The following is a 22,553-nucleotide window of genomic DNA, read 5'->3' as shown; positions in this document are numbered from 1 at the left end:
GTACTAGAGCCTCTGGTTCTCATAAGAACTTTTAACAACTTGAGAAAATTTGGGACAATTGCTAGCTACAAATATCACAATGAGTTGGAAGAAGCTTTGTAGAATGCAAACAAATAGATTTTTGAATTAAAAGAAAAACTAACTGCGTCATTCACAAAAAGAAAGGAACTTACGAAAAAGCTACATATGAATCTGAATGATTTGGATAAATTGTCAGAAGGAAGTGTTAATTTTGACCTAAAGCAGATGATGCCATAAGGGATCTAATGGAAACAAATGATGAACTACTTGAAAAGAATAAGGAACTCAAGCAAATGATTAGTCCAATGAAAAAGGATCATGAAGTTGAAGCCATCAAATTTACTAAACTATTGGATAAAGTTGCAACCCTTGAAAATGAGAAAAGTGATGTTGAAACCATTTATCAGGATACACTAGATACAATGTTTGGAAAAGACTTAGTCATAGAAAGACAACGATAAGATCTACATGTTGGAAACAATTGATTAATTGTATATTGTCTTTGATGTTACACAAAATGTCATATCATTTCCAGTCAATGTATGTCGAGCTCACTCGGGCATTGAGGATAGTGTCATGTGTCTGTCGAGCATTCCATAATTTGCCTATTTTAGAAGATAGTGTCTACCGAGGTCACTCGGGCAACCAAGTAAAGCTTGTAGAAGTTGAGTGTTAACTAAGCTCACTCGATTAATGAAGGAAATATTGGATGGAACCAGTGTTAACCAAGCTCACTCAATAATCAAAAGAACTTTGTGAATATGCAGTGTTAACCAAATTCACTTGGTCAACATAGGAAAATCACTTTGAGTTAGTATCTACTAAGTAGGGTCAACTAACGAAGGATTTTCTTGTTGTGGCATATTAAGTTCAACTGAATTGTTTGTTGGTTCTAGCTGACTAAGAAGATGAATATTACTTATTCTAAGTTGTATTCAAGCTAACTTAACAATGTGCAATATATAAATATAAGGTCAAGTTGAGGATTGAATGTGTGGAACATATTTTGAAGATTTGATGATGTTGTGAGGAAGCAAATTAGAATCATAAGAAGAATATCCTTGTTGAAATGCAAAGATACATTCAATCAAGAAGGATCAAGTATACAAGCCAGAATTGAGATTTGTAATCAACAATTCAATTTCATCAGGAATCAAGTCATCTCATTGTTACTCTCTAACCATTGTAGTAGTGATCTAAATCTCTTAATAGAGTTGGCTTAACAACTATTTGTAAATCCTCTAACAAGGTGGCATTTCTATTGAATTATCTAAAGACATCTAACAAGGTCACTCTTAATAGGGTGATTACATCCTCTAATAGGGTCACACCTAACAGTGTGTTTTGTAACCTTTAAAAAAGTTGGCTCCTAACAAGGCTCACTTCAGAAGAGTGAAAATCAGTAACTAGTTGCAATTGGTGGGTTTTCCTAAATTGGGTTTCCATGTTAAAATCTTGTGTTCATGTTATTTCTTTATGTGTTTGCAACTAAGTTAAAGTAATATCAATCACATATAATATCTTAATACTTTCATGTTAAGAATTTACCAAGCTATTTCAATGTTTATCGAGTTACAACATTTCTCTTGTATGTTTAACAAGTTACAACAGAGTTCAGTTTTGATTGATTTTTTTAATTTTATTTTTTATCCATAAGAGGCTGAAGCCAAGATTCATTGTTATTATTATGTGTTGTGATTAATTATTATTATTATGTATTAATCTTGAGTAGATTCAAACCCAAGACCTCCCACATAGGAGGCTCACAATTTACCATTGTGTTGCAGGCTCCTGCCTAGTTTTGATTGATATTGACATCTAAGGGATCTGGGATTTATTTTTGTAGTAACTAATTCACCCCTCCCCTCTTAGTTACTCCTCTTATATTTCCAAGAATTGGTATCAGAGCTTTTTGTGCTTGTAGAGAAGGTTTTGAGGACCAAAGCTAAAGATCCAATGTCATATAGAAGAGAGATTCCCAAGTTGAACTAAGACAAATTTGCCATCTTGTGAGGTTACATTTGGCAACTATCAGTTATTTAGGTTGTAAATATCTTGATAGTAAATACAAGACTCCTATTGGAACATTATCAATTGAAGATATTGCTGAAATGAAAAATCATAACATCATGATGATTGACATTGCTTCTACTCTTAATTATGTTGAATTTGATGAAGTCAAAAGTTGCACTACAACTTATGATATGTGCATCAAACTGAAAGCCATCTATGGAGGAGATGATAATGTAAGAAGATATAAAGCCAAAAGTCTCAGAGGACAATTTGATTAGATGAAGATGAGAGAAGATGAAAACATTGCAAAATATGTTGAGTGAATTAAAGCAAGTGTGAGTGTAATCAATGCATCTGGAGGAGACATTGATGACAAAATAGTTGTAAGCAAGGTACTCAGAACCCTTCTTCCTATCTATGCAATTAGAGTATTTGTCATTCAAGAGAGGAGATGTGATCCAAATAGAAATATAACTATGGATACTCTAGTTGGAAGATTGACTGATGTCTCCAGTTCCAAAGGTATTGAGTTTTCATTTGAAGCCAAGCTTTCACTCAAGAAAAAGGGCAAGAAATCAAAGGCTAGTCAATCAGAAAGTGAAGAAGAAGAAGAAAGTTTAGATAGTGATCTTGAAGTTGTTGAAGCCATACTTGCAAGGAAATATTCCAAAGGTAGAGGAAAGTACAAAGGTAAGATTCCTCTAATCTATTTTTCTTGTGAAGAAGTTGGTCACATTGCTACAAGGTGCCCAAACAGAGAAGACAAGGATGAAAGGAAAAACAATAAGTACAAAGGCAAGAAGGAATTCAAAAACTATAAGGACTACAAGGAAAAAGGTAAGAAATCTTGTTTTATGGCTAAAGATTTTGATAATAGTAAAGATGAAATGGTATATATTGCTATAAAAGATGAATCTGATGATGGAGAAAAAATGGCACTCATCTCTCATGTTAGCAAAAATGATATATGGATTATTGATAGTGATTGCTCACATCATATGACTAGAGACAAAACAAATTTTGAGCACATGGAACATTATGATGGTGGTAGTGTGAGATTTGGAAACAATGAACCCTGATGCATAAAGGGAAAAGGGTGTATCTCATTAACCAATGAACTTAGATGTGACAATGCTTATTGGGTTGAAGGACTAAAATCTAATCTACTGAATGTGGCATAGTTGAATAACATTGGATTCAAGGTAGAATTCATGAATGGGAAAGCCAAACTACTGGATGGAAAAGGAAACCTGGTTGAATCTGACAAATAAACAAAAGGTAATCTATTCTATCTCGATCTCAATGAAATTTCATGTTTTATTGCTCAAGTAGAATAAAGCTAGTTATGGAAAAAAAGATTATGTCATGTGAACTTTATTAATATAATCAAGATAAGAAAAAATAGAAGAGTAAGAGGTATTCCTAGCTTGAGGAAACCTGATATGGGTCTATGCAAAAATTGTCAAATTGGTAAGATGGGAAAAATTAGTTCCAAAAGAAAGAACTATCATTCTAAAGAAGTCTTAGAGCTTGTACATACAGACTTATGTGGAGCTATTGGAATAGAGAGTTATAGTGGAGATAAGTTTTTCATTCTTTTTGTTGATGATTATTCTAGAATGATGACTGTAATGTATCTAAATTTTTTTTTTGAAGCTTTTCAAAAATTTAAGTGGTGTCTAGCAAGAGTAGAAAAAGAAGCTGAAATGTTTGAGATCAAACAGAGGTGGTGAATTCATTTCCAATGAGTTCAATGAATTCTGCATTAAAAAATGAATTAAGAGATAGGTATCAACCCCTGGTACACCTTAGTAGAATGGTATAGCTGAAAGAAGGAACAAATCCATCATGGATTGTGCAAGAACATTGATGATAGAAAATAATGTTGCAATTAAATACTGGAAGGAAGTAATTAGTGTTTTAGTGCCTACCTTGAATAGAGTACACTTGAAGAAAGACTCAAATCAAACTCCTTATGAACTATGGTATGGTGAAAAACCTAATGTAAGTTACTTAAAAGTATTTGGCAATAAATGTTATATCTTGAAAGAATCTAGGAAAGGTAAATTTAATGTCAAAGGTAATTTAAGGCATATTCCTAAGATACTCCTACAGAAATAAAGCATACAAATGTTTGAATTTGTCTACTTATAAAATTATAGAAAGTGCACGGTGAGAATTGATGAGCTTGCAGAAAAGAGTGAAGAAGAAAGCAACAAAGAACTTGAGGATTACATAAGATTTGTTTACTATGAACCTAATACTTTGCCAAATATATCTGGAAGATAGGAGGCCTCACCTCTTGAGTCCCAAAGATCTCCAAAAGCTATTGATTTGCAATCAATGCAACTTGAATCACAATTTGAAGGTCCTAAGTCACAGTCAAAAGCTACCGAGTTGTTGTTAGAGAAAATTGAGTCTGATGGACCCGAGTCATAGACAGTGGGACCTGATCTTAATATAGAAGATCATGAATAAATTAGTATAACAAACTCCAAATCCAAAGCACCTATCTTAGCAAGATACATCAAAAGGCATCATGTACATGATCAGATCATTGGAGACAAGTTAGATGGAACAATAACAAGAAACAAATTGAAAGGTACATGTTTTCTTGCTAAATTTGGACCTAGAAATGTTTAAAATGCTTTGGATAATGAAAGTTGGATTGAAGCAATGAATGAGGAAATAGAATAGATAGAGAAGAACAACATTTTGACTCTTGTTCCTAGAGCCAAAGATAAAAATCTAATTGGCACAAAGTGGGTACTCATAAATAAGCTAAATGAAGATGGAGAAGTTTCTAGAAACAAAGCAAGGTTAGCATGTAAAGGTTATTCTCAAGAAGAAGGTATTGATTATGGTGAAACTTTTTCTCTTGTTGCAAGATTAGAAGGTGTTAGAACTTTACTAGCATATACAACTCACAAAGGATTTAAAGTTTATCAAATGGATGTAAAATATGCATCCTTGAATGGACTTATTGATGAGGAAGTCTACATAGAATAACCTAAAGGTTTTGTTGATCCCAACAAAAGAGATATGGTCTACAAATTACACAAAGCATTATATGGTCTCAAGCAAGTTCCTAGAGCTTGGTATGAAAGACTTCATAACTACTTGATACAAATTGGTTTTCAAAGAACAAATGATAACAACGGTTTGTATATCAAAGAATTAGGACTAGACGAGAAGATTGTGTTGGTAGAATATTTGTTGATGACACTTTATTATAGGAAATGATGACTTGTGCAAAGCATTTTTGGAAGAAATGAGCAAAGAATTTGAGATGTCTATATTTGGAGAGAATAAATTCTTTGTTGGATTTTTGATCCAGTAGAAGAAAGATGGTATCTGCATTACTCAATCTAAATATATCAAGAAGATACTAAAGAATTTTGGAATGGAAGACTCAAGACCAGTTGGAACTCCTATGTCTACTAGACATAAGCTTTCCAAAAATGATGATTCCAAGGAGGTAGATCAGACCACATATAGATCAATGATTGGAAAATTGATGTATGTAGTGCATACAAGGCTTGATATTGCATTAGCAGTTAGTATGGTGGTAAGATTTTTAGCAAATCCCAAAGAAAATCAATGATGGAAATTAAAAGAATCATGAGATATCTGAAAGGTACACTAGACTATGGTTTATGGTACAAAAAATAAGGCAATTTGAATTTAACAGTATTTATAGATGATGATTGGGTAGGAAGTATTGATGATAGAAAGAGCACCAGTGGTGGAGCATTCTTTCTTGATAAAAGACTAGTGTCTTGGACAAGAAAGAAATAGAATTATATTTCTCAATCCATAATAGAGGCAGAATATGTGGCAACAATAATTAATTGTTCTAATATTGTTTGGTTCAAACAACTGTTGGCAGGTATGAAGATAACGATCAAGGATCCAGTTGTTATATACTATGATAACACAAGTGCAATTAATATATCAAAGAATCTAGTGATGCATACCAAAATAGAACACATTGTTATAAAATATCATTTTTTGAGAGAATTGGTACAAGATAAAGAGGTAAGATTGGAATATGTGAATACTAAAGAACAAATTGCAAACATATTCACTAAGCCATTACCAAAGGATGCATATCTATATCTAAGAGGTAAGCTAGGGGTCGTTCCCCTATCTGAAGCTCACTAAATGAAGTTTAGTGATGTATCAACCAGAGCATGTTGAAGATCAATCAGTTGATGCAGTATTGACAAAGGCATATTGCAAATGAATCAATACATGAGGTACATTAATATTCACTGAGTACTATTTTTGGCATGAGATGTCAAAGAGGGAGAAGTTTTTTGTCATACCTCACAAAAATTTTATCACTTCAAGAGATGACAAAGAAGAGGGTAGTATCAAAGACAAAAGTTTTCTAATAGAGGGAGAAATTGAAGGTAGAGGGAGTTCACATTGATAGAGGGAGTTCTCATGGATGAGAACTAGAATGAAACTAAGGATATGTTCCTTACTTTATTCTAGCTCCAAAATTTCATTGCATTATGACATGTTGTGTTGCCATCAATGCCAAAGAGGGAGATTGTTGAAAATAATTGATTAATTGTGTATTGTCTTTGATGTTACAAAAAATATCATATCATTTCCAGTTAGTGTATGCTGAGCTCACTCAAGTATTGAAGACAATTTCTTATGTCTCTTGAGCATTCCAGAATTTGCCTAGTTCAGAAGACAATGTCTACCGAGTTCACTCAGGCGACAAAGTAAAGCTTACAGAAGTTGAGTGTTAACCAAGCTCACTTGATTAATGAAAGAAATATTGGATGGAACCAGTGTTAACCCAGATCACTTAGTAACCAAAGGAACTTTGTGAATATGTAGTTTTAACTAAGTTCACTTGGTTAACACAGGAAATCACTTTGAGTTAGTATCTATCGAGCAGAGTCAGCAACGAAGGATTTTCTTGTTTTGGCATATTGAGTTCAATTGAATTGTTTGTTGGTTCTAGCTGAATGAAAAAAATGAATATTACTTATTAAGTTGTATTCAAGCCGACTTGACAATGTGCAAGATATAAATATAAGTTCAAGTTGAGAATTGAATTTGTGGAACATATTTTGAAGATTTGATGATGTTGTGAGGAAGCAAATTAGAAGGATAAGAAGAATATCCTTGTTGCGATGCAAAGATATATTCGATCAAGAATGATCAAGTATACAAGCTAGAATTGAGATCTATAATCAACAATTCAGTTGCATCAGGAATCAGGTCATCTCATTTTTACTCTCTAACCATTGTAGTAGCGATCTAAATCTCTTAATAGAGTTGACTTAACAGCTATTTGTAAATCCTCTAACAAGGTGGCATTTCTATTGAATTATCTAAAGACCTCTAACAAGGCCACTCTTAATAGGGTGATTGAATCCTCTAATAGGGTCACACCTAACAGTGTGTTTTGTAACCTTTAACAGGGTTGGCTCCTAATAGGACTCACTTCAAAAGAGTGAAAATCAGTAACTAGTTGCAATTGATGGTTTTTGCCAAATTGCATTTCCACGTTAAAATCTTGTGTTCATGTTATTTCTTTATGTTTTTGCAACTAAGTTAAAGTAATATCAATCAAAGATAATATCTTAAGATTTTCATGTTAAGCATTTACTGAGCTATTTCAATGTTTACCAAGTTACAACATTTCTCTTGGATGTTTACCAAGCTACAACATAGTTCATTTTTTATTTATATTTACATATAAGGGATCTAAGATTTATTTTTATGGTAACTGATTCACCCATCCCCTCTCAGTTACTCCTCTTATATTTCCAACACTACATACCCAAAATGACCTAATCAACAAAATCATTGAAAGAAGTCAAAATCTTGAGAATGAAAATGAAGAACTGAAAAAGAAAAACAATGATCTAAGTAATGAATTAAAAGTTTAAAAGGAAGTTTGAGGAAATAATGCTAGAGTTGGATAGACTATTGGTAAAGAAAATGGAGCAATTGTTAGCCAACAAGATCCCTATCAGAAATGTTTTGAAAGAGAAAAGAGTCATTGAATTCTATGTAATCAATGAAAAAAGACAAAGATATGGGCAGATTAAATCAATATATTTTTTATAAGAAAAAAGGTTTTAATAAAATCATCATGTTGCCTATCACTATTATGGTGAATATAATAATACGGAGGATATCTGCAATTATGAGAAAGAAAGTGTAAACAAGATGGTGTTCAATGGTCATTGCTACAAGTGCAGCATGTATGGACATAAAGCTCGTGAGTGTAGGACAAGAATAAATGAAAAGATAACAGCCATAAAATTTAATGGTTGTTATTACAAATGCAATTTGTATGGTCATAAGGAAGAAACATGCAAACCAAGATAATTGACCATCAAAAGTACCAAATGTTTTCCAGAGGACTTTGTAAGTGACCTTGTGAATTGTTACTAATGTAGAGGAAAGGGACATATAACCTCTGGGTGCAAAATATGAATGTCACACCCTTGGAGATCATTAAAAATGTCATGTTACTTTTATTCATAATATGAACACTCCACCTACAACTATTGGCATCAGTGTAATGATGGAAGTAATCAAACTTGAAAGGGAAAATGAACTATAGACAAAGAACTAGTGATGAGTGAGATGGAATTAATATGGATGAGAAAGGTGAGGAAACTACTCCTACTAAGGAACCCTTGTCGGATGACACGAGAACTTCATCTACAAACTAATCGGGTAAGCATAAAGCTAGAACACATAACTATGAATGACTATTTATAAAGTCCTAATAAGGTAGGGGTAGAAAGATGCCTATAAGTGTATGTATGTATATCAAAAAGGTAAAAATAAAATTATGTTATCGATAGAAAGGGATAATTAGTTACTATCAACTAGAATTTATTACTCTTGGTACAATAACTGTTAAAGTAAGAAATCTATAACTAGGGGTAACACCTCTCAAACTTTTCATATAAAAACCACATTTGTGCTAAGGAAAGAAAACAAGAGAAAGTGTGTAAGAAAAAAAAGAAATCAAAATCAAAAATTTTGAAAGAGCGCAATATAGAAGGAACGAATATGCTAATACAAAGATTTGATGAAGAGGAGCCAAAATAAAATATGTGTTCATTAAGATTCAAATATCTAGCTAGAGCTAGAGCATTATGAAAAATACTAGATGGAATACTACTAAGAAAAGATGTTCTTAGATATCTTTGAAGTTAGTTGAATTTGGAAAAGGAAACATAGGAGTGGCATACAAAGAACTATTCAAGAAAAAGGAGCCAAGAAATGATGAATTTGGTCTAGTGCATATCATTCATCTACCTAAAAATCTTAACAAAGAATGGATCAAAATAGTCCTTTTCATAATGCATGGAGAATACCTATGGTTGGAGAATGGAAAAGTAGAAATTACCAAAGAAATCATAAGCATTGTTACATGACTATCAAGAAATGCATGTGTGTAAAAGACTTAGACCCTAGAGTTCAAATTGATGGACTAATAAGATAAAAAATAGACTAGAAAACATTTAATGCAAAATTAATCAAGGAAAAAGGCACACTGTTAACTTCTTTAGTGTTTGGCTACAAGATTTATCAAGTTGGGCAAGTTGACAAAATGTTTGGAGGAGCCATACAAGTGGCATATAAAACCATTATTGAAGGAAAAATGTTTGATCTATGTGAGATGTTGAGAGATCAACTAAAAATAAATTTACAAAAGATCAAGAAACAAGGATTAAGGTATGTATGTTTATTGGTCAGTATATATTTCTATGTGAAAAATTACTTTCATGGTATAGGAAATGTGAATTGGTTAGATGGTGAGCCAATTGTGCACCAAATGAATAGATTTATTGAAATATTAGGGAGAAATTACAACAATCTAATGTGGTTTCAATTTATAGAATTAAAAGAGAAAATGGAGAAAAGAAATTTGATTCTATCACAAGTAGTAAATAAGTATAAAAAGGACATGTGGTTCCTAGCAAGTGCACACTCATGCATTATGAAATTTGTAGAGCTTAGATTGTCATGGGTGATACCATTTGGCTATTAAGTGTCAAATTATGAACTTGAACCTATAATAGAGCAACTGTTGGCCGAAGCAAAGGATGAAGGAGTCGAGAGATTTGGAGTATATGAAGAGAATTATAAGAGAATTATTATGGAAGAAAAGAAGTCTAAAGGTGAAGGAAGCAACAGAAAAAATACTATCAACAATATACCATCCATGTACACAAACATAAAGAAATAGATACATATTTCAAAAATATGGGACAAATAAGATCAGCAACAACACAAGCAAAGAGAAGAACAAAAGTCAAACTACAGGAAGATCTTAGACAAGCACACAAAGGCAAATGGTAGAAAGACAATTGGTTCCAAGAAAATGAATAGGAAGACTAGAAAGAATTGTTGAGGAGTTGGCACATGGAATGAAGAATTATGGAAGCATTTGATTAATCTCAGACTACAAATTTGGTAAATGGTGTGAAGAAGAAAATTTAGTTATTGAAGAAGCTCTAATATATACTATGCACAATTTTTCATACTTTTTAAGTAAGTTAAAAGAAAAAATTATAACCAAGTTGTATGATAGAATCTTAGTCAAGTAGTATAATGCAGATCAATGGGATAGAAAAAGTTGAGAAAGAATGTTACATTTGGTAAATCTAGATGTATTGGTTGAAGCAATAGATAGGCTACCAAAAGAACATGAGAAGAAGTTTTCTATAAACTATAGATAGGACAAAATCCTTGTAGGCATGATCGAAGATGTTGAAAGAGAATGTGGAATATCATCTTTCATATCAAGGACACTACCACAAAGGAAGAACCACAAATTGGAACAATCTATGATTTGAATGAACACCTTGGCAAACATATTGATCTTACTGGAGAAGAAAGTCTTGTAGAAAGAGAGTATGAAATTATATCAACTACATAATTAGAAGAAGCATCCAAAAAAGAAATTGGAGGACATGAAGGATTGAGTGAAATACATTGAGGAAAGGAGAGTGAAACATTTGAAGAAGTGAAGGACAAAGGAATGAAATAACTATAGAAGCAACTGAAGCATAAATAGAGACTATTGATAAGACTACCACTATCAGAGAAATGACCCTTGAACAAGAAGAAGGAAATAAAATGAGGAATATGAAAGAATAGATTGAATCTCTAGAAGAGAAGGTTGCAAGGACATTTCAAGATATGACACTGGTTGTCGAAGTCATAGGACAGACAAAGAGAGAAGAAGAATCAATACTAGAAATGAATTTGAGATACTGAAAAGACCCTATGTAGAGCTACATCATGAAGACATAAATCTATATGTGAAGAGATTGTAAGAAAGATCATTTTTTTAGTAGATGGAAAGAAAGAAAGAAAGTAGGATAGTTAAGAGAACATTAAGTGCACTATCTCAATTTCTACCAGAGATAAAAAGTGATAAGAATATGGGAAGTGGAAGACAATTATAGACATTTTTAGAAATAATAGAAAGTGATCAAATGACTAAGGAGGAATTTTGAATTATTATCAAAGAAACTAAGCAACTTGAAGAACACAATAGTAAGACTAAAAGGTACACCAACAATTATATTGATAACTGATCACATTGGTGAGAGTTTACTCATAGGTTATCATTCTATATGAATCTCATGCAACAAAAAATGGAGTTGACAGAAGTATTCTTAGTTGAATTATGAATTGAACCAAGTAAAAATACACTTGAAAAGATTATAAACATTAAAGGTCATATTGCAAGTATATCAAAATTATAGGACAACAAGAATAATAAAATGATGAGTATAACAAGTGAAATGAAGTACATATAATCAGTAAATAAAAGTTTAATCAATTATGATACCTTTGGCATTGTTTCCAAAGGGGAGAAGTGGAGAAGTAGAGAAGTTAGGATGAGTGAGAAGTTTGGTAGTCAAGATAAAGAAAGAAATATGAAGGTTATGATGAAAGGGGGAGCAATCAAGAAATTTGAATTGAAACTATACATATAGAGTATTTCCACCAATGCCAAAGGGAGACATTGTTACTAAAGACAAAATCCTACACCCTTGTTGGTATGATTTTTATATGTTGTCATTATTCATGAAAAATTTATATTATATTGAATGAAATACTATGTTATAAGAAAAGTGTTATTGGAGTAAGTACTATATGTTATCGGGGACATAGTTAGACCTAAAATATTAGAGAAGATAAAGATCTATCAGTGTGGCAAGAGAAAAGAGATCAAGGGAAGCTTGTGGAAAATTTGAGAAACCCTAATTAGGTTATCGAGTGTAAATGGTAAATCAATAAAAGAAAAGAAAAGGGAGAGTTGAAGGAAGGGACAAGTTTTTCTTTTAGAAGATGAGTAATCAAAAGCAGTATTGATGCAAAAAGCTATTAGAGAAGTAATAGAGAAAACACTATCAATGATAAGTAGAACAACAAGTTACCAGAAGAGGAATAGTTGAAGCAACATATCTATCAAGAAGAGGAGAGGCAATTATAGACCAATTTCTTGTTGCTTATTCCTAATCACTTAATCAACAAGATTGTGAAATCTTTCTATAAGGTGGTCTTTAATAGGACTTTGAAGTTCTATTTTGAACTTATTATGTAAATCCTTTAATTGGGTGAGCACTAGAAGAGTGGTATAAAATTTCTTAACAAAGTAGTCTGCAATAGGAATTTTGGTACTCTTAGCACTGTATTAGACACTTTAACAACGTGTAGTCATTAAAAAGATGTCATTATTATATAGCTCTTAATTGGGCACCTTACTACTGCAGTGATGAGTTATGGGTATCATCCCGACTACAATTTTTCCCTTTGACCAAGGGTTTTTGACAATACCAAAATTAGTGTGTTGTGTGTTTCATGTTTATGGTTTGATTTCTTATTTTATCTTACTGTCGAAACTCATTAACTATCATAATATTGAAAAGATTATGAATAATGCTATCAGATAAATGTTTAAGCTAATTATCAATTAAAAGGAAGAAAGTGCTTAAAAATGTGAACTACTTGAGGTATTGATTTAAACCCCCACTCAGTACCTCTTAATACTTGTAGCTACCAACACAAACTAATTCAACCTCTTGAGAAGAAGTCTTTGAACTCATACAGTCACCCTCATCTGCTCTAGAAAATATTATTAATTTTTTCCTTTGAAAGAGATTAATAATTATTGATTGATTTATAAGATTTATCAATTAATAATCATTAAATTGCAATTTACTTTATTCATTTTTGTAGATCTGGTGATGTTAGAAATTATCTATTCGACAATTCAAATATATGCTTCACTGCTTATTTTAACATGATAGGTCCCAAAAAATGAGCTATACGACCACATAAATGGAAAAACAATTTGCTAGTAAGAACAATGTTTTTTCATAACATCAATATCTTACTCCTCACCAATTTATAGGGTCATATGAGTCCATATGTAGATGTACCAATTTTTTCTCTTTTGTCTATCGATTCTAAAAAAGATTTTGGGCAATGTGATTTCAGTAAAATGGACATAATGTTTCCATTTCCTCATGAAAATGACTAAAACCTTTTTTATATGAAACTATACTTAGATATATTTCATTTTGTATGATATTACACATTCATGTGTCCATACAAGTATGTACCATGCATGCAAAGTGGTTACAAATTTGTTTTTTAGAAAACTAGTAAAATTGTACACTTCCTGGAGCAACATATAACTTCATATTCTTGATGAAAATGGTCATTACTTATATTATCATTCTTGAATTTTCATATTCCCTACAATATTTTTTTTTCTTGTTTCTCTAGTGTTACTTCTCGTAACTGCACTTTACTTCTTGTTGTAGCTTGCATTATGCTTTCCCCCACAACATGCATTTCCAATTTTTCATATTCTTGATGACAATAGTCATTACTTATATTTTTATTCTTGAAGTTGCATATTCTGTACAACATTTATTTTTCTTATTACTCCATTGTTACTTCATGTAACTACACTTTACTTCTTGTAGCAGCTTGTATTATGCTTTCTCCAACAACATGCATTTCCAATTTTTTCGTTCTTTCCTATACTTATATTTCTCATTGAATGCAACCTCCTAGAGAACAATTTGTCTCCTGTAGCATATCATCTTGATTGAGCCTATCGAGTGAAAATTAGGTAACACGTCTATTATCCTTCATTGAGCTTGATATAGAATGCGCCCTAGCTCTATTTGATTTTCTCTTGATATGTTGATTGCTCAAAAACCTAGCATAACCTTATTATGATAGCAATAATATGATCAAAATAGTAGCATAGGTTTAATAGCATAAGTTTTGATGACATGGATTGATTGAAACCTATAAGATATAGAAATATAATATGAGGAAAAATCAAGGGTTGTCGCTAAGAGGATAAATGGTTAGAGTGGAGGAGAATAAGGCTAGGCTAAAAATATGTAGTCATGTGAAAGTATCACAAAGGAACAATATAAGTTTTGAGATAAAGTTAGGGCAACATCCTTATAGTAATGACCATGATTAAGAATTTTAAGTTAAGATGGCGGAATACGATATAAAGTTGGGTTGATTTTTGGATAGGTGTCGAACTTCAATGATTGAGGGCAAATATTAAGTTATCCATATGAATGGGACAAGGTGGGATACATGTCAAATGACTGCAAGTTTTGATTATGATCCATGTGAATAGGATTAAATAGACAATGCTAGAGGTGAAAAGCTGAATTTTGCAATTAATTAATTAAAATATATCTATGTAACTAGTGGGATAGGGTAAATGTGAAATGAATAAATAAATAATGAATATTTATTTAATTTGGGTATCAAGACAATATATTGATGAAGGTGATATTTCAAGGCTAAAATTAGGTGTGGCTAGGTAAGAGACAATTTTAATTGTTTATAGATATTTAAAAGAATACAATCATGTCAACTTCATCTATCATTAGATCAAAGAATACATAGTTTGGCTAAGTAGGAGACCACACAAATCAATATTATTTATATTTATATTATGAAATAAATGACATATATAAAGAGATGAATGACTAAAATGACAACCAAATTAAAACACATAGAAGAAACTTTATATTTCAAAGCTAACCATATCTCTTAGTTGACTTAAAATAGGACTTTGAGACACAAATTATCTATATTAATATTATTAAAATGAATAATAGTTTAAAAAATAGAATGAAATAAAATAAATCTAATTATAAGTTTGATAGATATATAAACTTATTAATATATAGGAACTGAAAATTGAAAGAGGATATATCTATCAAAAAAATTTGAATGAGGATATAATTTGGATAAAAAAGCAATCTAGAAGAATATAAGCATGACAATGTCATTTTCCATTAGGTTGGGAATATATGTATGTATGTACATACATACGTACATACATACATGCATAAATGCATATGTGTGTGAGTATGTATGTATGTATGCATGTATGCGCGCATGCGCGTGTGTGTACATACAAATATATTGATGTATAGTCTATTTCTATTAAGTACATATTCACAAAAAAGGTTGGGGGATACAAGATCACCCCCCAAGAGTTCATGTACCCTTAACATCAAAAATTATAACTATTCATGAAAATAGCAAAAGCCACCTCAGGCAGCCAGAGTAGTGCTAACCTAGGGATGCGGATCTTGGCATCCTCAAAATTGTATACATTAGTGGGCTTTAGCAGAGGGTTAGGAATAGACCAACCATGATCTTCAATATTTTCTTTATCTTTTTCTTCCTCCTTTTTTTTGGGAGGCAAATTGGTAGATCAAACAAAACAACATTTATATGATTGAAATGAAGGATGCATATGTGATACATATAAAGAGACAAATGACTAAAATGATAAATAGATCAAAATAAACAAATAAAAAAATTACAAGGTAGAGCTCACCACATCTATCATATGACTTGGAACAATACTTAATTTGGGGAACTATGAGATTGAAAAAACAAACAATATTCATATGGCTCAAATTTAGGAAAAACTAAAATAAAGGGAATGGAAAAAAAAGGAATAGTTAACCAAATCTCTTATATAACTTGAAGTTTGAAACCTGACTTCATTTGATACTACCAAAACAAATGAATAGTTGTACAATATTTAGTTCAATGAAGAACACTTAAAACAAGAAATAAGGAAGAGTTAACCAAATTTCTTATATGAACTGAAATTTGAAACATGACTTAATTTGGTAATACCAAAAAAATCAATAATTGTACAATATTTAGTTAAATAAAAAACACTTAAGGAGGATAAAAATAAATAATTTAAAGAAATTAGGTAAGTGCCACATAAACAATGTAAAATATTTGTATCATTGAATCGAGAACAAATTATAACCACCCTTGAAGTATTATAGTAAAGGTTTGTCAAAAAAGAAACCTCATACAATGCATTAAAATTGTAATATAAAGATTAATTCAAGCAAAGGAAATTGAAGACAAAGATGAGTTAATCTATCATATATATGTAACATATGTGTGAGAGAGAACTATGTGTATATCATTTTACAATTTCTTAGCACATTATAGATCGTAATGTGATGTCAAACATAAAGCTAAATTCTTAACTCATATTAAAAAAAAAATCTCATTACATTAAACCATTCTCATTACATTAAAGCAATCTAATTATTAATTATAATATGTTAAGAGATTCAATTGTATAGTTTTTAAATCAAAACTTATTATATTATGTTTACTATTATAAATAATGAATCTTTAATGTAATGAATCATTATATTATAATGAACGTAATTAGTTCAAAAACTAAACAATCAAATGGTGATACCCTCAAAAAATTGTAATATCATTTATTAAGCCTATCCTCTTAATTCTAGGATATATTTTTCTATGTCCCCCACAATTTCAAATAGTTTTGATTTGAAAGTAGCTCAAAGGATAAGGAAATGGGTTTGAAATTTAGCATTTCAAAATGAAATCCCGCAAGGGTCTGTTTGGCTGTAAGAATTGTTGAATGTGGGATACATCTATGCTGGAATAAGTTTTCTTCTGGTATTCACACATTCTTAAAACAAGTTCTGGAATATCATTTCGACTTTTTAGGTTGACCTGGAAGAGAAGTTGAAAGATGCATATCTTGTGTTTGGTTGCAACAATTGAATTATGAATTGGAACAAGTTCTTTTAATATTAATAGTTTATTCTTTTTAGTTTGCTAATATTTTAAATAATATTTTTTTAAGTTATAAAAACTGACTTTTTTATTAATTTTATAAAAGTCAAATTATTTTAAGTAGCTTGTATTTTATTTTTTAAATTAACTTTATCAATGAAATGTATACCACAACCTTTAAAATTCTTTGAAATTCAAAGGATATATTATATTGTAAATTTTAATTTAATTCTAAATTAAATCAAATTATTTTAAAATCGTATTCAATATTATCTACTTAAATTCTAAGTGAGATTTTTAAATATTTATGTTTATTATTTAAAAAATAAAAATTTAATATTTTAAATTATAAATATTTGATAGCATTTTCTAAAAATTTCAACGTTAAATATAAGAATAAATTTGAGTATAAGATCAAAACTAAAATCGTTTTATTTTTAAATATATTAAAGAAAATAAAAATACAAAAAATTTAAATAATGTTGACTTAATTTATATCTTATAATGAATGGATGAAATAGTTAAAAAAATAATTGAGCGGTTAAGTCACGAACCCGACAACCTATCAAATTGAGTTCATTACTGAAATATTATTCTTATTCCACCTTTTTTCAGGGATCCCACTATGTTCATTTTGAAGTCAAATTAGGATAAGACGAATTCTAATTATAATTTTGTATTTTGCAAACAAACGGCAAATTAGTGAATGCCAGATTTTTATATTCTTACCCAATTCCTGCAACCAAACGGAACCCAAGAATGCCATCGGGGGAGACGTAGATGGAATAGAATTGCTCATCTCACATCATAAATGCCATTGCCGTCAATTTTTATGTTGCAGAGAGGCTCAGTTGAAGCGATTTCAACACATACATCTTTTCGAAGTCAGCTCATTAATATGTTTGGCATATGCCCATAAAGTGTTTGGGAGATTGGAAACCTTTCGTTGCATTTGGTGAAAGAGTATGACAGCATACCGCAGACATGGATTTCTTCACAAGGCAGTCATACTGTTTTGCCAAATGTACCGAACAGGTTTCAAATGTGCCAAATGCACTTACAGTCTGTGCCAAAATGGGACCTTGGAAACAGGGCATGAACATTTATTAATGCATAATTGAAATGGGAGTTGTCTGGAATTTTGTGGTTGCAAGGGCTCTGGCAATCATGCCGGCAAAATATGGAAGTGTGCAGAAGACCTGCAAACTGTTTGACAAAATGCCTGCAAGAGATTTCATTTCATTGGTTGCTCAAATTGCAGGATACACACAAAATCGGATTCTTTTGTTAAATGCTTACAAACTTTTAGGCAACTGCACGAGTAGATATAAATCTGTGCAGCTGAAAGACATCGTCTACAAGAAAAAAATAACTTGGGGTTTAGAAGCGCTGCCGGATTGGAACCTCAACTAATGTTCTTGTGTCTAACTTCATCAGAGGACTTTCTTAAATTTTAAAAGGCTTATAATAATCTTATGTTTAAAGCCACAACTAATGTTCTTTTGTCGAACTTTAATGCAGAATTGGGCGCGTGAGAAGAGGTTCAAATGATGAGGAGATTCATGAAAGGAGAAATCAAGAAAAAATATCTAGATGTAGTTGGATTGCGGGCAATAAAATGGTAGATACATTTCCAGAGACACGGATGATCTATGCAAAACTGGGGATGTTTCTTGCTAGTTGAAAGCAGTACGGTATTGGTTGATTGACATGGAGAAGATAAAAATAATGTTCCTCTGCCACCATACTGAGGAGTTGGCAATTGCATGGAAAAACAAATATAATTCAAATCATAATTCATCTTTCAATACATCAGAGATTTAAATAAATTACAATATAAATGCAAATTTGCATGGAAAAGCTCACAAATTACAAATGGTGTCTAAGCATAAACCAAAAAATAAGAAACTTCTGCTTTAATTTGTATTTGTACTCAAAAGGGGAAAACATACTTTCTTACTTTCTTCAAATATTTGTTTCACTTCCCCCTTTTCCATGGTTTTTTCTATTTTGTGATGTGAATATCAGGATTTAATTGTGTGATTTTTAGTCAAACTCGATGACCCATGTTTCATGAGTAGTGATTCAACATGAATCCATCTCTCATGAGAATAAATGGAACACTTGCAAGTTGTCATCGTTGCATTTAGCAACTCTCACAACAATTAAAAGATATGTATAAATTGTAAATCAATAATTAAATGTCGTTTGTATAATTAAGGCATTTTAATTTGGTTAATTCACACGTACGAACTAATTACACTATAGTTAAGATTACTTAAGGAATTTTATAGGAGGAGCTGGAGCATTTCCATATTGTGTGGAATTGGCATTGTCACATTCACTTACAATGGATGGACTTTTTGACCTTTTATGAACTTGTCATTTTATTGCTTTTCACCTTTTTTGCATATACGTTGCACAAACTTTATTGAACATTGGAGGATGGTCCACCTTTAGTATATATGTGATTCCACCTTGAGTGGGTGATAAATTATCTCTTGATTATGATGTAATGAGATAACAATATTCATTATTGTCTCATTAAATCCTATAATTGTACCTTGGCTATATCCAAGGGGTCTGTTGGGACTCAAAATTGAAGCCCCGATTTTGAGTACCATTGAAAAATTAAGCCCCATAAGCACTTTTGATGCATGCGCACCGGCTATCCTTTTGAGGCCTAAGAGGTGTTTAATGTTTCTAACACCTTACATTCAGTGTGTCTATGCATTCCATGAAGATAAATTGTCATTCCAAGCCATTCCGTGAAGTCCCATTTTGAGCAATTTCCAAATCTACAAGAGCCTATTTTTTAATTGAATATCTCGCACCTAGTATCATTTCATGACTCACCACTTTGGGAGTATTTAGTGTCCATACCAGAGAGCCTATGTTTCAGAATTTGAGTTATTTTGAATCTATTTAACTAAATTTTGAATCCCTCAAAGTTAGTCATTTATTGTTGTCATGTTAATGTGAATTATTCAGAATTCTAGAAAGCCCTATTTGACTTGTTATAACTTTGACCCAGTTGAACGAAATGAGAAAATTCCTTTTGCATTGCATTCTAGAGGTCAGAGACATGTTATGTTTCAATCTTGACAAGAGTCTATGTTTGCAATTGAATATCTCGCACCCAATAGCATTTCATAACTCACCACTTTGGGAGTATTTAGTGTCCATACTAGAAAGCCTATGTTTCAGATTTCGAGTCATTTTGAATCCGTTTGACTAGATTTTGAATACCTCAAAGTTAGTCATTTATTGTTGTCATGCTCATGTGAATTATATAGAATTTTGGGAAGCCCTATTTGACTTGTTATAACTTTGACCCAGTTGACCAAAATGAGAAAATTCTTTTTGCATTACATTCTAGAGGTCAGAGACATGTTATGTTTCAATTTTGAGCTTATAATGAATCCGTTTGATTAGTTTTTAAATGTGATTCTAAATGCAATTTGTAACTTTTTACTGGTGCCATAAAGGACAAATTGGTTAGTACCCCTGTTCAGGATGTTATAACTTGAGATCCATGATAGGTGAGATCAAATGGATTGTACCACTGTATTCTCCTTTGAAAATACTTCAAGTGTGCCAATTTTCAAATCTTGATGAATCAGTCTGCACACTTTCCCAGGTCCATTCCATTTGCAAAAACCACTTTTCTACTAGTGCTTTTAGTTTGCAAATTCTGAGTAGCCCACTTTGACCGCTCGCCATTTTCACCTAGTTATTCGTCATGAGCCCTAATCGCAAATTCATACTCTCCTTGTGATAGTAAACTAATTCTCTAGTTTTTGTGCCCCCAAGTGTTAGTTTGCCTAGTTTTTGGAGTTGAATTCAAACACAATTTATTGTTTTCTAACATGTTTTCTTGTAGGAAATTATGAGAGGGAAACTTTGGCAGTCAATATCTTTTGACTAAGAATTCTTCAGGAGAAAAGATTTGATAGGGTAGAAATATACAGAATAGAGAATCACTGTGTTTGATTTCAGAGCCTGGTCAGTTGTCTGGGTTACTTTTTAAGGCCAGTCAAAGGATGACCTAGCACTAAGTTGACGAATTGTAGAATGATATCAAATGAGTTATTAAAATTGTTTCCAATGGTTGAATTTGTTTCGAGTCAATATCAGATGATGAATGGATCCATTTAAATGATCAGGTGTTTGAAAACAAAAAGTTTTTAGCCAAACCCACTTTGGGCCCAGCTAAATTAATAAAATTTATGACATTTGTGAGGATTAAGGATGTTTTAAAATAAATGATTATAATGACATCAAATTTATACAGTCTTGACATATGCATATTGTCATGCAGAGACAACTGGATATGTGGGGGATCTACATGTTGAAATATAACATAGGCAAAGCTAGTGGTTTAATCAATAACCAAAAGCTAGCATAACAAAAAGATGGAGGAAGGAATGGTGGGGGATACGATGAAGATGTTGAATACTAAATATCTCCAAGTCTTTCCTCATTTAAAGGTGATGAATATGAAGGATAACAACATCTAAGTGTCCAAGGAGTGGTATAGGAATGTTTACATGGGTTCATTAAAGATACAACAACGGTCAAATCAAGCATATGGTGATACCAAATGATGATGCTTTCAAGAGTTTCTTACACTATTTTAAGGAGCATTACGAGTGCGATCAAATGTCTTCTATTTCAACATGCATTGAGTTTTTTTAAATAGAAGTGACAAAGAAAAAGACAATCTTTGTTAGAACCACCCCCACTTGTAGGTTTGTCCAAAGGGCTCATTGGAAGGAAGGCAATTTGGGCTCAATTTTTGCTTTAAAATATTATCTTATTATAGACCCCTAGAGTAGCAGTAGTGTGTCCACCTTCAACTCCCTCAAGTTGAGCAATAATGCTAGAAACGTGGAGATGGCCATGTTTAGTCTATAGTAGTGGAGCGACATAATGAAATCTCTATGCAAAACCATATGTATGGGCCTCACATGATAGCACACCAGCATTTTTGTAGACCATCCAAACTATCCAATTTGTGATGAGGCCGAGAAAGGCCATTTTCTTTTCTCACACATTGGCCTTATTGGAGTAAGGGGTTAGCAACAAATGTAGAATGGAATTAACATCCATTTTGAAGGATGTTTCTCATAGCGTATGAAAAGGAGAGAGGCCACCAAAGTAGAGGGAGCAGCCACATCTCTTTGTTGATGGAGGAAATGAATATTTAACAAGCCACAACCAAAAATATATCCACAGAAAAAGTAGGAGCCATAGGTTATCAAAGCAAGGGAGCCACATTTTTAGAGGATTGCCACGTAAATAACAAGGGAATCCACACCAAGGGCAAAGGCCAAAAAAATGGGGAAGCTGCATGTGAAGAGGAAGGA

The sequence above is a fragment of the Cupressus sempervirens genome, chromosome 11 (genome assembly GCF_028749045.1).
Source record: "Cupressus sempervirens isolate cs-2001-9-10 chromosome 11, ASM2874904v1, whole genome shotgun sequence".
Lineage (NCBI taxonomy): Eukaryota > Viridiplantae > Streptophyta > Pinopsida > Cupressales > Cupressaceae > Cupressus > Cupressus sempervirens.
The sequence above is the reverse complement of the archived record's forward strand: the minus strand, read 5'-3'. Positions refer to the sequence as shown.